The sequence below is a fragment of the Lepisosteus platostomus genome, unplaced genomic scaffold (genome assembly GCF_059453375.1).
Source record: "Lepisosteus platostomus isolate fLepPlt1 unplaced genomic scaffold, fLepPlt1.hap1 Scaffold_42_H1, whole genome shotgun sequence".
In the NCBI taxonomy this organism is placed as follows: Eukaryota; Metazoa; Chordata; class Actinopteri; order Semionotiformes; family Lepisosteidae; genus Lepisosteus; species Lepisosteus platostomus.
In genome coordinates, this window is record NW_028291665.1 from 112,278 (window position 1) to 126,822 (window position 14,545).

Below are 14,545 nucleotides of genomic sequence, written 5' to 3' on the forward strand. Positions count from 1 at the left end.
TAGAAGAAGAAGAAGACGACAAATATGAAGCGTTATAGCAACGACATGCCATGAGACGATCGATAACGATTTCCATAGGATCCCCGCGGTTGCCTGGCAACCGTCAGCTTTGCGCAGTGGCAGTATCGTAGCCTGTGAGGTTTAGCCGAGGCGCGATTATTGCTAGTTGAAAACTTTTCCCAATACCCCGCTTCCGCCGGTTTGCAATACAATCTGCGAAAGCAATTTTTGACAGTCTTGTCAGAGACTGAGCAAGGTGTTTAAAGACAGATTTGGTCACGGTGATATCATGGTAGAAAGAAACGAGCTTGTTACGTGTCAACAGGAACGCTCTTTAGCTCTTTCAGCTTTATGCAGAGAACAGCGTCTGTCGAGATTACTTTTGTGTCAGCGCGAAACGCCGTGTGCTGTCAGTATGATTTCATATTGCTCATAGCGGCGCCTGGCTTTTGTCTGTCAAACGTTAGGTTGCGCTTCTTCATGCTGCATCGTCGGCATGAGTGGAGCATTTTAAACGTCTGTACTTACTGCGCCCCATAAGAAATCGTTTGTCCCCATTCAAAAGAGATTGTGCGATGTCCTGCAGCGTTCGCAAAGCAAACCTTTGACAGTTTGAAAAGAGGAATTTATTCTGCTTCCTGTGCGTGCAGTAGTTACAAAGTTGAACGTCTTTACACGATCTGCTGCAGTTTTCAGTGGGTGGGCTTTGTCAAATGGCTTGGAAAAACGCACTGTGTTTCGGCTCGGGAAACATCATGAGCAGTGTCCTGCATGTTTTCTGTGTATAGCTGTCTTTTAACGCATACAGAATTCATTCGAAATCATTGATTTCTCCAATTAACAAGGGTCCCTTTTTGAACCTGCCAGAAGCATTCTTTCAATGTAACAGATTTACTCCGGGGAAGGGCAGCATGACATTGAGAGTAGCTCAAGCTTTCAGCACCTTTATCTGACTGCATGTATGCAGACGCTGCTCAGAATCCCCTGTAAGATTCTCCTTCAATTCCGTTTTGCAGTGCTTTAGCTCTTTCAAAAGGCTTCGCTTTGCTAGTCACAATCCAAGGCTCATGACAGCATTTGAAAATATTCGCAACTGCGTTGGCCGGGAATCGAACCTGGGTTAACTGCTTTGAAGGCAGCTATGCGCAACACTGGCTCGCTCCAGAATAAATCTCACGTCGAGGGCATATTTTTTTCCATTTTACCGTGAGTCGGGCTCAGCTGCACAGAGGAGAGAGCAGAGCAATGAGGTCACGGGGACAGGGGAGTCACACGCTGGCGGTTTGAATACGCGGAAGATCACTGAGGGATCCACAGTATATGGACCCTCCGTGCGCCATCAGTCCGCACTCCGGACTCTGAATCCTGCCATCCGAGTTAAGATCTCGGCGGAACCTGAGGCGCAGTTCCTTCTTAAAACGTAATCTGGTGAGCATTTCTAGAATCGTATTTGTATAGATGCAGCCTTTAATGTGTTGCTAGGTTAAAATTGATGACTTCTTGTATTTCAGTAGGCAACTGCCCTCTTGATTTCGGATTTAATTTCTTTATTACAGGGGCGCTTTTATGAAGACAGAGTCATGTTCAGGTACTTTGCTTGATGGAGGAAGCTCATTTCAGACTCTGTGATCTGCTCACCTGGAAAGGTCTGCTATACTACTACAAGAGAGAAGTAGAGTCTGGAAGAAGGGACAATTTTATGATGCTTTGGAAGATAATGTTTTTTTTTTCTTATACTGAAAATGAAAAGTAGTTGTTTCTATATGGACTCAGTCTTTGGAATTTGTATATTTATACATTTCAGTGAACCCTCAGCCATTCCTTCTGTATTGTAATTCAATTTCTCTTTTAAAATTCCTTCCCCACTTCTAGGACCTGCAGTTGCTGAACTCCACAATGGCTTCTATTGGAAAGTCTGTGACTGAGACCATTATTTATTTAGGAGCAATGAGCAATTCTTATATAAATGCAATAAAATCATTATGCTCAAACTATGAAAGAGAATTTTAAGGATAATTTAAGAAATCAGTCTTAGCTTGTTTCTATACACAGATGGTATTATTTATTTTCAAAGGAAACCCGCGAGGATTCCCCTGGTGTGCAAGATGTGCCTGAATACTTTTGATCAGCTTCCTGCTCACTTCAAGAGGGCGTGTATGAAGCACGCCACGGCAGAAGAGATCAGGTGGCCTCTCAACAGGCGAGGGAGGACATGATGAATCACCTGAAGAACGGGGTCATCGTGGATTACCACAGAATAGAGATCAAAGGACACTTTGTGGGCTTGAAATACAAAGAAAATCATGTTCTATGGGACAAGATAAATACAAAACTTAAGCTTTTATTTTAATTAGATTTATTTATAAAGCATAAGCAATCATTTATTACATTAATATATGTGAAAATAACATTTTAGTATCATACGTTTAGTATATTTAGTCCCTAATGCTGAAAGAAATGATCATAGAACATGACATCTAACCTTACCTGCTGTGTTTTTAATCCCTATTGCTCAATGCACGGTGAAAGCATTGCATACATATGTCTGACAATGAGGAATGGGCCCCTGAGACAGTCATTTGCCTGTTTCACAAATGATCGTATTTTACTAGAGATTCTGTTTGGGATTCAGATGTGCATTCGGACAGCAATCCCTTTCAAGAAATGATACGTTCTGGATGAGGTCAAAGGTGCTGGAACACTGTATTTAGGATGTGTTTGCAGAGACTGTGTGTCTCCTGCTTCAACGCAGTGAGAAATAGATGTGCTCCTGTAATTCATTGGTACATGCCCAGGGCAGTAAGCAGTCTGAGGATTTATTTCCAGACGGCATAGAGCAGTGAAGCAGTGAAGTAGTGCAACACACTGGATCATTATATTATTAGAATCTATTCTACTTAAATTATTACATTATACACAATTTGAGTTCATTTTAAAAAGTAAAAGGTAATGAAAGGAATGCATTTTCGTAAGAAAGATAATACCGATATGCATGTGATAATCTTCCTTATATCATGTAGTGCGTCATTTGGACACTTTGTGGGATTGAAATACAAAGAAAATCATGTTCTATGGTACAAGATAAATACAAAACTTAAGCTTTTATTTTAATTAGATTTGTTTATAAAGCATAAGCAATCATTTATTATATTAATATATGTGTGTAGCGGCGAGGCTTATTAATAAGGCAGAATTAAGTGTTCTGAGCCTTCCCAATTGAGGCCCCATTTCTCTGTTCATCTCTGTGGTGCAGCCACAGAGAGACTATTCATGCAGGGTGATTTAAGGTCCTAGGACAGCTCCCAAAGGGGGATGCACTTAGCTAAGCCTGGCTATCATGATCAATGGTCATCCATTGGCGCCTATCTGTCTAGGGAGTGCCAGTTGGACATCTGGACTGCATTACTAAGTGTCAGGACTAAGTGACTCATATCTCACCTTGATCAATCAATCAGGGACTGGTAGGGCCGAGTAACCCACGTGGGACTCTGATGCCCATGGAACTTTCAGCCAATCAATGAGCTGAAGTTCCTCCAGGTAAAAACAGGCAACACAGAGAGCCTGTGAGATTCAGTAAGATTCAGAAGGGAGGATTCAGAGGATTCTGTGGACAATTCTAAAGGGAATTCAAAGGAGAATTCCAGGGCAGGGCGGCCCAGGAGCAGAAGGCTCCCAAGGGCAGGACATTCTCGCAGCGCGCCTCCTGACCATCCTGAGACTCAGCCCGGACAACCACGGAACGGCCAGTGTGTCCGAGTGCCAGAACTTTCCTTTGTTCTAAGAGTCTAGAGCGGAGGTTGCCAGAGAATAACCAGAGGATCCACCCGAGGTTAGCACCAGCAGCAGGCCTCGTGAACAGGTCGGAACTGTGGACAGCTGAATCACTATTCAGAACTAGCTCTTCATCAGAAACGAACCGGTCCTCTTCCTGACTTGCTGGGACCCACAGTCATCTTTTCTCCTGTGCACAAACTTTGCTAGTTAAAGCCCACAGTGAGCATCAGCAGCGCAGCGTCGCAAGCCACACAGCACAGCCTGGCACGGAGCCAGAGAGCGCGGATTGGACAGCAACAGCCTGCAACTGTTTCTTTGTGCCCGCAGGAAGATCTGAATCCCCAAAGATTGGATGAGTATTCAACTTCAATGCATTACAGCTCGAGAATTCAATTGTTATCCCAACCAGTTGATATCAATTTAATTCCTAAGAGTTATGTACTTGTTTGAGTATCTAATGTAGAAGTTATAACCAAGTTCATTAACGAAACGGTCTTAATGAATGATATACTGAACGTATGTCCTCTTGATATGTGTAACACTTCGTAACTGACTGAATATATATCTTTTGTATTCTGATAACCCTCTCGATAAGATCTGTTAGGTTTACATGCATATTTTATGTATTAATAAATGTATCCTCGTGTATTAGTACCTGTGTGTGCGCGTTGTTTGAGTTATGTCACATGGTTGGATTCTAAAGCCATCAAAAGAATCAACTTTGTGATTTACTGCTACAATTAATAATTGTCTCAGTAAATGCCCAAACCCTACAGAACTGGTGCCTTCAGAGAGCCACTACATTTAATTTTGCTATGGCAACATTACATATTTGGCGTCCCTGAGCCGGTTTTCTTACATGTGAAAATAACATTTTAGCATCATATTATTACATACAGGTCTCTAGCTTCAACACAGTGATATATATATATACTCAGTGATTTACTGGTACATGCCCAGGTCAATAATCAGAATGAGGATTTATTTCCAGACGGGCTACAGGTAGTGTTGTGAAATACTTCAACACACTGGATCGCAGATTTAGACCCCCTGCACTCTTACTCCTTAAAAACCAAAGAAATGAAGATATGTAGCAATCACATTGCAACAGGGCTGACAGTGACTTAATGCTTATACTAGTGGACTTCTGGTACCTTTAGGGTACGGTGTTCCATGAAGGGCTATCAAATCCCGCATTTCAGATGCCTAGCTGTTTCGCTGATGTGTTGCACCTCAGAATCACTTTTAAACCTTACCTCTGGTATCTTAAATCCCTATTGCTCAACGCATGGTGAAAGTATTGCATAAATGTGTCTGAAAATGAGCAATGGGCACCTGAGAGACTCATTTGCCTGTTTCACAAATGATCATATTTGACTAGAGATTCTGTTTGGGATTCAGTTGTGCATTCTGACAGCAATCGCTTTCAAAAAACGATACATTCTGGATGAGGTCAAGGTGCAGGAACACTGTATTTAGGATGTGTTTGCACTTATTCTGTGTCTCTAGCTTCAACACAGCGATATATGTATATGCTCACTGATTTTTTGGTACATGCCCAGGGCAATAATCATTATGAGGATTTATTTCCTGATGTGCTAGGGGTAGTGTTGTGAAATACTTCAACACACTGGATCGCAGGTTTAAACCGCCTGCACTCTTACTCCTTAAAAACCAACAAATGCAGATATGTAGCAATCATATTGTAGCTGACACTCATTTGCCTGTTTCACAAATGATCATATTTTACTAGAGATTCTGTTTGGGATCCGGATGTGCATTCTGACAGCAATCTCCTTATCGCGGCTTTGCCCTTCTTGCCTCTTTGGACAATATCTCCATCTTGTGGTCGTTATTGGTAAAGTCTAGACAACATCTCCATCTTGTGGTCGTTGTTGGTAATGTCTTCTTATGCCCTTTTTTATTTTAATTCTCTATTAGTTGATTCTAGAATCTCTACAATGGAGATGAAAACATCAGTTTTATAGCAGACAATATGACATTATTTATAGTCCAATTAGAAACTTATTACCCTGTTTTTAACATAATAACAAATTAAAATTGATTAAAACTAAGTTTGGAACACCAGGGAACATAACAAATGATTTTTAGGAAAACCATGAGGTTCTCTGTGTCCAATGCCTGCAAGGGGAGAAAGCTAGAATCCTTTGATTTTTTCAAAATTTGAAAATAAACATCATATAACAACAGCTTTCATTCCTAGGAGTGAAAAATAACCATTTTTGAAGACATAGTAGTTTCTAAAACACTACAATAAAGTTAAAAACATCAGTTTTATATTACATTATTTTTAGTGAAATTAGTCATTTTTTGCACTATTTTTAATAAAATATCTAATTAAAAGTGATTAAAATTAAGTTTGGAACAACAAGGAACACAAAAAAAAAAGATTTTTAGGAAAACCATGAGGTCCTCTGTGCCCGATGCCTGCAAGGGGAGAAAGCTAGAATCCTAAAAAAAAGTTATCAATTCTAGAGCCTAAGAGGAAAACAAGACAAATGTATATCTCCAAATAATTTTATGTGCTTCAGAAGAGCCCAGGAAAGTTTTTTGCATACATGAAACCACGCCCGTTTGCACATAAGCAGACATGGTTGCACACACGACTGCATGAAAGCACACGTGCATGCGAAGTCATCCTGTTGAGCATTTGAAAAGCCGCACCACGCCGCACTTGAAATAGCTCTTACATTAGTGGTAGACGCAGGAATCGCCTTTTTATTTACGCTCTTACCAACGCGATGGAAAGCAAAACAAAGCAAAGCAGAGCAATACAAAACGAACAAACGAAAACCCTCACGTCCCGCACTTGCATATAACGCCGTTACGTGCCCAAGCGGTATTGTACGTCATCCTAGCACTGCACCCCGGGGCGTAAGGTATATGGGAACGAGCACACGCCACGAATCGTCTCGAATCACTCCCTACAGCTGTAAGGCACCTTGAAGCGTGCACCCCCAACATTCTTCTTTGCACATCTGTGAAAGGTAAACTCTTGAGCAAACTCTGAACCAGCTCTAAGGAAACTAATCTGATTAGACGTTACTTTGACTCATCTTTTTACTCTCAGTGCTGGATTGCTCAAACTCCAGCTAGGGTTAGGTTTAACATTCCCACGCTACTTAGACACTTTGTTTACGCTCAGTGCTGGATTTTGGGAACTTCAGGACGAGTGGGAATTTTCTCCTATCTGTCAATTCTGTTTTGTTTTGGAGACTCTTGGCTGCCTATATTGTACAGTGCAGCGTGAAGGAAACATTTTCCAAAACTGTGTCAGCTCAAAAGTTGTAAGAAAACCTCTCCAGCTGCTTTACCTCTCTTCATTTTTGTCATTTAATGTGACAATCGATGTATAACTGGAGCCTTACATATGCAAATGGTGAGGCTCCAGTTCGACACCACTTTACAGTATATGACAAAAGCATGGCAGACTGTGCCGGACCAGCTGGTAACTTCCGCTTATTTTGACCATATTAAACATTGGAAATCTTCCCACTTGCATTTGTGACACTTGATTTTGGCTCCACCTAAGACACTCTTAAATCTTCAAACACTTTTCTCTTCTCCCGCAACACTCTTGTCCGTCGGCACTGTGTGGCAGCGTTGCAGGACAACCCATCTCACCACGGAAAGGAACCTAACAGCTTTGGTAAGAGAGGAGGAAAGGACATGGCCCGTACGGGGCTCGAACCCGTGACCTTGGCGTTATTAGCACCACACTCTAACCAACTGAGCTAACCGGCCTCGTGACAGTGCCCCTCTCTGTGCTGCAAAAAATCAAACTCAGGGAATTTCTTTTGTCCTCCTTTGAATAGAAAGCCGTGTAATTCAGTGTACGGGCTTTCTCATGCAGTTTCATGGTTTCACAGCATTATTCAGCTGATTTTAAATGTACCTAAAGGAGAAACATTATTGAAGACCATCAATTACCAAGAGCTTTTGTCAAAGGTTTTGGTGGTCATTTTTAATGACCACAGAGCACTATGACCTCGGTTTTACATCTCATCCAAAAGACAGCGCCCTTTTACAACACAGCTTCTCCGTCACTATATTGGGAGATTGGGACCCGCACAGACCTCAGGGTGAGCGCCTCCCCGCTGGCCCCATTAACACCACTTTCAGCTGGAAGCTTTGTTTTTCCCTGTAGCTCACCCTCATCCAGGTACTGACCTGGCTCACACCTGCTTAGCTTCAGTGGGTTTTCAGTTGCGAGTTGCAAAAGTTGGGATGCAAGTGATGGAGCCGTTCGCTGCAAAAGCCACTGCATTGGCCAGGAATCGAAACCAAGCCTCCTGCGTGGCAGGTGAGAGTTCTAACAATGAACCACCAATGCTCAATGCCTGTACCTTCAAAAAAGACGCTTTTTTGGTGCTGTGTGCAAAAAGCGTCGACATCTACTTCCAGCTGCAAAATGCCATCCGCGGACGCTGTGAATTTATTTATTTAGACACCGCTCAGAATCCCCTGTAAGATTCTCCTTCAATTCCGTTTTGCAGTGCTTTAGCTCTTTCAAAAGGCTTCGCTTTGCTAGTCACAATCCAAGGCTTGTGACAGCATTTGAAAACACTTGCCACTGCGTTGGCCGGGAATCGAACCCGGGTCAACTGCTTGGAAGGTAGCTATGCTCACCACTATACCACCAACACATGCCCGGGGGAACCCTCCAGGACACCACCAGAGAATGCTCACGATTTCAGAAGCTGTCTCCGGGACGTGCTGATTCCACACATCCTGAATAAATCATGTTATTGTTAGTTGCTGTAGCTAGACGTTCAAATGAGTTTCATGGCCAGATGGACTGTTTCCTCAAGTGGTATAGTATTGCAGTAAGACAGCACGATGCCTGCAAGACTATGTCACGCTAAACGCCACAGATTGTGTTTGTCCGTTCGTGTCAGTCGTCCTGCAGCCACGGGAAGTGGGACACAAACATGCTGCAATGCTTTCAAGACATTAGGATTTGTTTGTGCAACATCCGAGAAGAGTACTTGTGGCTTGAATGTGACTGAGCAAGGTGTTTAAAGACAGAGACTGAAAACTGTTAAAGGATGAGTCAAAGTAACGTCTAATCGGATTAGTTTCCTTAGAGCTGGTTCAGAGTTTGCTCAAGAGTTTACCTTTCACAGATGCGCAAAGAAGAATGTTGGGGGTGCACGCTTCAAGGCGCCTTACAGCTGTAGGGAGTGATTTCAGACGATTCGTGGCGTGTGCTCATTCCCATATACCGTACGCCCCGGGGTGCAGTGCTAGGATGACGTACAATACCGCTTGGGCACGTAACGGCGTTATATGCAAGTGCGGGACGTGAGGGTTTTGCGTTTGTTCGTTTTGTTTTGCTCTGCTTTGCTTTGTTTTGCTTTCCATCGCGTTGGTAAGAGCGTAAATAAAAAGGCGATTCCTGTGTCGACCACTAATGTAAGAGCTATTTCAAGTGCGCCGTGGTGCGGCTTTTCAAATGCTTAACAGGATGATTTTGCATGCACGCGTGCTTTCATGCAGTCGTGTGTGCAACCATGTCTGCTTACGTGCAAACGGGCGTGGTTTCATGTATGCAAAAAACTTTCCTGGGCTCTTCTGAAGCACATAAAATTATTTGGAGATATACATTTCTCTTATTTCCCTCTTAGGCTCTAGAATTGATAACTTTTTTTTCATTTTTGGCATTTTTCATCATTTTCCAGAAAGTGGTTGCAAGCCCAATATCATGTGAAGAAACTTCAGGATTCGGGGATCAGTCAATGGATTTTCTTCAAAGTTGGATTTTTGCACTCTGTGGACCAAGAGATGTTGTTCTATAATGTTTTTTTTTTCAAATTTAAAAATATCATTTTTTCATGGAGCTTTGAATGGGATGGATTCACCCTCCTTTAGCTAGGACAGAGCTCCAGGAGCCTGGGTAGGATTCTAGCTTTCTCCCCTTGCAGGCACCTGGCACAGAAGACAATATTTTTTTCCTTAAAATCTTTTTTTTTGTGTTCCTTGTTGTTCCAAACTTAATTTTAATCACTTTTAATTAGAGATTTTATTAAAAATAGTGCAATAAATGACTAATTTCACAAAAATTAATGTAATATAAAACGGATGTTTTCAACTTTATTGTAGTGTTTTAGAAACTAATATGTCTTCAAAAATGGTTGTTTTTCACTCCTATGAATGAAAACTGTTGTTATATGATGTTTTTTTTTTCAAATTTTAAATGATCATTTTTTCATGGAGCTTTGAAGGGGATGGATTCACCCTCCTTTAGCCAGGACAGAGCTCCAGGAGCCTGGGTAGGATTCTAGCTTTCTCCCCTTGCAGGCACCTGGCACAGAAGACATCATTTTTTTCCTCTTGCTCAGGGCCGCTGGAATGCAGGTAGATTCTTTTCAACATGCTTTTACATAATATGTTGTAACAATGATTTCAAAAAGAAACTACAGAAGCCTTACAGATTAAAAATATCTCACCTTGTGCTCATTTCCCTCTATTCCCCGTGTTGCAGTGGTGGGATGACGTAAATTACTGCTTCGACACGTAACGGCATTATAATCAAGTGCAAGAGCTGAGGGCTTTAGTTTTGTTTCGTTTTCCATGGCGTTCGTAAGCGCGCAAATCAAAGGCAATTCCTGCGTCTAACACGAATGTAAATGCTTTTGAAAGTGCAGTGTGGTGCATTTGTGGTTTGTTGATGTTTTTTCTGTCTGCCAAAGTTGCATTTTGACATCTGGACGGGGAGACTTTATCATTTGAACGTGAAGCCAGCCTTAAACCCTCTGAGGCGTGTCTGTCTGCCGGCACGTATTTTGTGAAAGGTATTTTTTTTTTTTAACGGAGAGCGACTTTGAAAACGTTTCCGCAGCCACCTCGCACTCCGTGTTAGATTATAGGAGGAATGCGGCAGCGGCGAGCTCGCTGTAGTCGTGGCCGAGTGGTTAAGGCGATGGACTCGAAATCCATTGGGGACTCCCCGCGCAGGTTCGAATCCTGCCGACTACGGCGTCTACCGCACGTCGCTTTGTGCCTGCGCTGAAAAGGTGTAGTGCCGCTTCTCCTTTCCTCGTGCTATAAAAACGCTAAATCGCTTGTCCCCGCTGCCATGGAAATCAATTCTTCAGGTAACCACACACTTTGTGTTCGCACCTCTGGTGATCTACTTATGCCTTTGAAAACCTAATGATTAAAGCTGAAAGAATCGACACAATATGTAGGTGCTCGTAAAGCACGCAGTAAAGAACTGTTAACAGCAAGGGTTTCAGTGGGTTAACTGAGGAGAAGGCGTGATCGCTAATTGTTGACTTTGTATTTGGTGTTAGAAACACTCTTACTGTGCATGACGTGCAACAAATGTAGCCACATAAATTGCATCACGCTTTCATGTATGCTATTGCAGACACCAACGTTGCCTAGATAGAAAACCGAAATAGCCGTGGGTTTGCTTGCTGGTCTGAAGGATCTCTCTTCGAATCTCTATCATTTGTCAATGGAAGTAAAAGGCGCTGCAATCTCATACGTTCAGAATCAAACTCGCAGCTGTTGTTCGACTTTATTTCTTGACTAATTACAACTGAGTGTTGCATGAGCAGTTACGTAAACTTGTCTGGTATATTTGAACACAGATGCCGTTCTTCAATTAAAACTAACAGTACATTGTCAGGGACATTCAGTTCTATAAAAACAAGAGACAGACAAGAGAATATTTCTACCTTTCATGTGGAGTACGTGTTGACTTACTGATCGGAATAATTGAAAAGTTCGGGTCATAGCCGATGCAGTGCGTGCTAATTAGAACAACAGCAACGCTGAGCTCTCAGCACCGTACTGAGCCCAGGTGTTTTTCTAAAGCTGTCAGGTGCAGTTCATTTACAGTACGCCCCGTGTCTCAACGGTAGGACGGAGTCAAATACTGCCTCGACACGCAACAGCATTATAATAAACCGCAGGACTTGAGGGCTGTTCTCTTTGAATGTTCCAAGGCATTCGTAAGAGCGTAGGTCAAGGGCCATTCGTGCATCTCCTGTAACTCGAGTAAAAATGCTATTCAAAGTGCAGTGACTGAAATCGTCGTCCACATGTCTCCGTTGTTGATTTATTTCTGTCTAAGAAAGTTCTATTTTCATGTCCGAACGGGGAGACTTTATCATTCCAACTTGAAGCCACCCTTAAGTACTCTGAGGTGTGTGTCTGCTTACACGTATGGCGTAAAAGGTTTCTTAAACGGAGAGCGAACTTGAAAAAAGTTGCCGCCGCCGCCGCCTCGCACTCCCTGTTCGATTGTAGCAAGAAGCCAACAGCTGGCGTATTTACTGTAATCGTGGCCGAGTGGTTAAGGCAACAAATTTGAAATCTGTTTGGGTCTCCCTGCGCAGGTTCAAATTCTGCCGACTACGGTGCTCTCGTGCGTGCATGAAAAAGGACCAGCGCTGTTTTGTTTTCGCTGGGACCTTTAACACTCTAAATCGCCTAGACCCACTGCCTTGGAAATCGATTCTTCAGCACCCACGAGTGACGCTTTGCAGCTGGACGCAGATAACGATGCTTTTCTGCAACGAGCTTTCCAGCTGAATTTTCTCGGCAGCTCCATACTGAACCTGTTCTCCATTGCAACATAGCGGAGGCTCGTCACGTCTATAGCAAGGCTGTGTAGGACCGCATACGCCACAGTGACTTGTACACAGACCACATGAAAGGCAAGCAAAATACACTTTTAAAATTCCAAAGACTCACAAGGTCAGAGGAACAGCGATGACCTGAACAGATCTGTTACAGAAGTCTAGGTTGACCTTTTTAGAGCTGTAATTGCATTTTTGTTTAATAGAAGATCACATCTACTCGCATGTACCAGCACCTTACAGTTTATTGATGTTAATTCTATTTAAGTAATAAGATTGCTAACGATGTTTGACTTTAGCGGGTGTTTTTTAGAACAAATTGCTTACTCTTCTGTAAGGAATACGCAGTACGTGCCTTTGTCAGTCATTGCTCACCATACCTGTAACTTTCTTATCTAACTCACTTCCTCAAATGGTGAAGGTCCACAAACATAAATGAAAAAAAGCCTTGTTGTAGATGAGGTGCACAAAAAAGCAGCCCCTGATAGTGTATAACACATTTGTACTATTGCAGAGACACATGTAACATATATATATATTGTATATATATATGAAACAGAAATAGAAACAGAAACAGGAATCGCTTACTCACCTGGAGAATCTCTGTAGGAATATCTAGCATTTATCAATGGAAATAAAAGCTGCTTTAATACAGTGCATGTTCAAACTCAAACCCTCAGCTGCTGTTCTTGTTTGTTTTGGGACAAATTGCAACTGAGCATCGCATGAGCCGTTACGTACCCTTATCTGTTAGGGAATTTCAAGGGAGGAGTTAGGTCAGAATGGGTAGGCTGCAAAACAACAAGTAAAGATTTATTCCAAGATGAAACGTTGTGGCGATTTTCTTATCTTTTCAGCATGGACTAAACTTTTACGTGTTCCTTATATGCTATATATGTATATATTAGCACCAATGTCGTTCTTAAAAACTAACATGAAATTGTCAGGGACATTCAGCTATATACAAAGACGAGACAGACAAAGTAATAATTCTGTATTAACGTGGCCTACATATTGACGCAATGATCGAACTAACTGACATGTTCTGATTCAGATCTCCTGCAGTTCATGCCAATTAGAACAATAGCAATGCTGAGTCCTCCCCACCCTACTGAGCACAAATTCAGCTGCTCTCCAGTTCTGTTCTGCATGTTTTTTCATTGCAATTGAGCTTGGAGCTGGAGATGATCTCCATACAGTTCTGTGTTAACTAGCCCGCACTTGCGTGCTAATTTACGGGTTGTGGCAAATGCTTTTCTATAGTTCATATACATGACGGCAACCTGTTACCGAGGAACCTGAGAGGTTTAAAAGCCTCACGAGCCAGGCAGGACTCAGACCTACAATCTTCTGATCCAAAGTCAGGCGCGTTATCCATTACGCCACTGGCCCATAGAACATGCGCTTGCACTCCACCACAGAGAGCTCTACACTGCTACTAGTAGTACACTTCCCCATCTAAATTTTCACAGCAAGAAACTTGTGTTTCCTACTATTTTTATCAGGTTTAAAATGTCATCTCCTTAAAACAAAAAAAGTGTTGATGTGTCGTGCTGAAATTCCGATTGATTTTGAATTCAAAGAAAAAAGGTTTTCTTCCAAAACACCATGAAATTGTCACATCTTGCAGACAATAGGTGTATTCCATGTTGAAAAGAGAAGAAAGAAAACCATGGAGCCTTTTACAGGTGTGAGGCTTCTTCAGGTGTGAGAAGACCTCACAGCTGAAACGCTGTGTTTCCGTTCTTCTCTTTTCAGCATGCAATAAACCTATTACTTGTTCCTTTGCAGCCGAGGCATGCTGACGTAGCTACCCAGCTGAACATCTTGCAGACTCTACAGTACTTCTCTCCTGTAGAAGTAAAGCAGGGCTTGCTGGGTGAGCTTTTGCTCCGGTAAATTAGGTCACGTGTCAGGTTAAATCACTTCTTCTAAACACAACATTTGCTGGTGCTAGCTTTCCCCATGAAAAGAGACATTTCCCTTACAGTACATGACATATCGTTTTTATTCTATCAATAAATATAGAAATTAAACAAAAGAAAAAATGGTGTCGCCAAAGAATGCACAGCTCTGTCGCCTTGGGGAGGTGTCAAGGGCATTGAGCTCCTTGGACATGAAAAGTGCCCGATAAATGCCATTTCTCATCATTTCTCTTG

The 14,545-nt window shown here is 42.3% G+C and overlaps 5 non-coding genes across 5 annotated transcripts; 3 read left to right on the forward strand and 2 right to left on the reverse strand.

The window, feature by feature from the left end:
- The first annotated feature begins 105 nt into the window (after positions 1 to 105).
- Positions 106 to 247, forward strand: LOC148633760 (U4 spliceosomal RNA). The gene has a single exon (XR_015933832.1). It is a non-coding gene; the product is annotated as a U4 spliceosomal RNA (small nuclear RNA).
- A 7,218-nt stretch (positions 248 to 7,465) lies between these two features.
- Positions 7,466 to 7,539, reverse strand: trnai-aau (transfer RNA isoleucine (anticodon AAU)). The gene has a single exon. It is a non-coding gene; the product is annotated as a tRNA-Ile (tRNA).
- An 830-nt stretch (positions 7,540 to 8,369) lies between these two features.
- Positions 8,370 to 8,441, reverse strand: trnag-ucc (transfer RNA glycine (anticodon UCC)). Its single transcript has one exon. It is a non-coding gene; the product is annotated as a tRNA-Gly (tRNA).
- Positions 8,442 to 10,691: 2,250 nt separating this feature from the next.
- Positions 10,692 to 10,773, forward strand: trnas-cga (transfer RNA serine (anticodon CGA)). The gene has a single exon. It is a non-coding gene; the product is annotated as a tRNA-Ser (tRNA).
- A 1,309-nt stretch (positions 10,774 to 12,082) lies between these two features.
- trnas-uga (transfer RNA serine (anticodon UGA)) lies at positions 12,083 to 12,164 on the forward strand. The gene has a single exon. It is a non-coding gene; the product is annotated as a tRNA-Ser (tRNA).
- Positions 12,165 to 14,545: the final 2,381 nt, after the last annotated feature.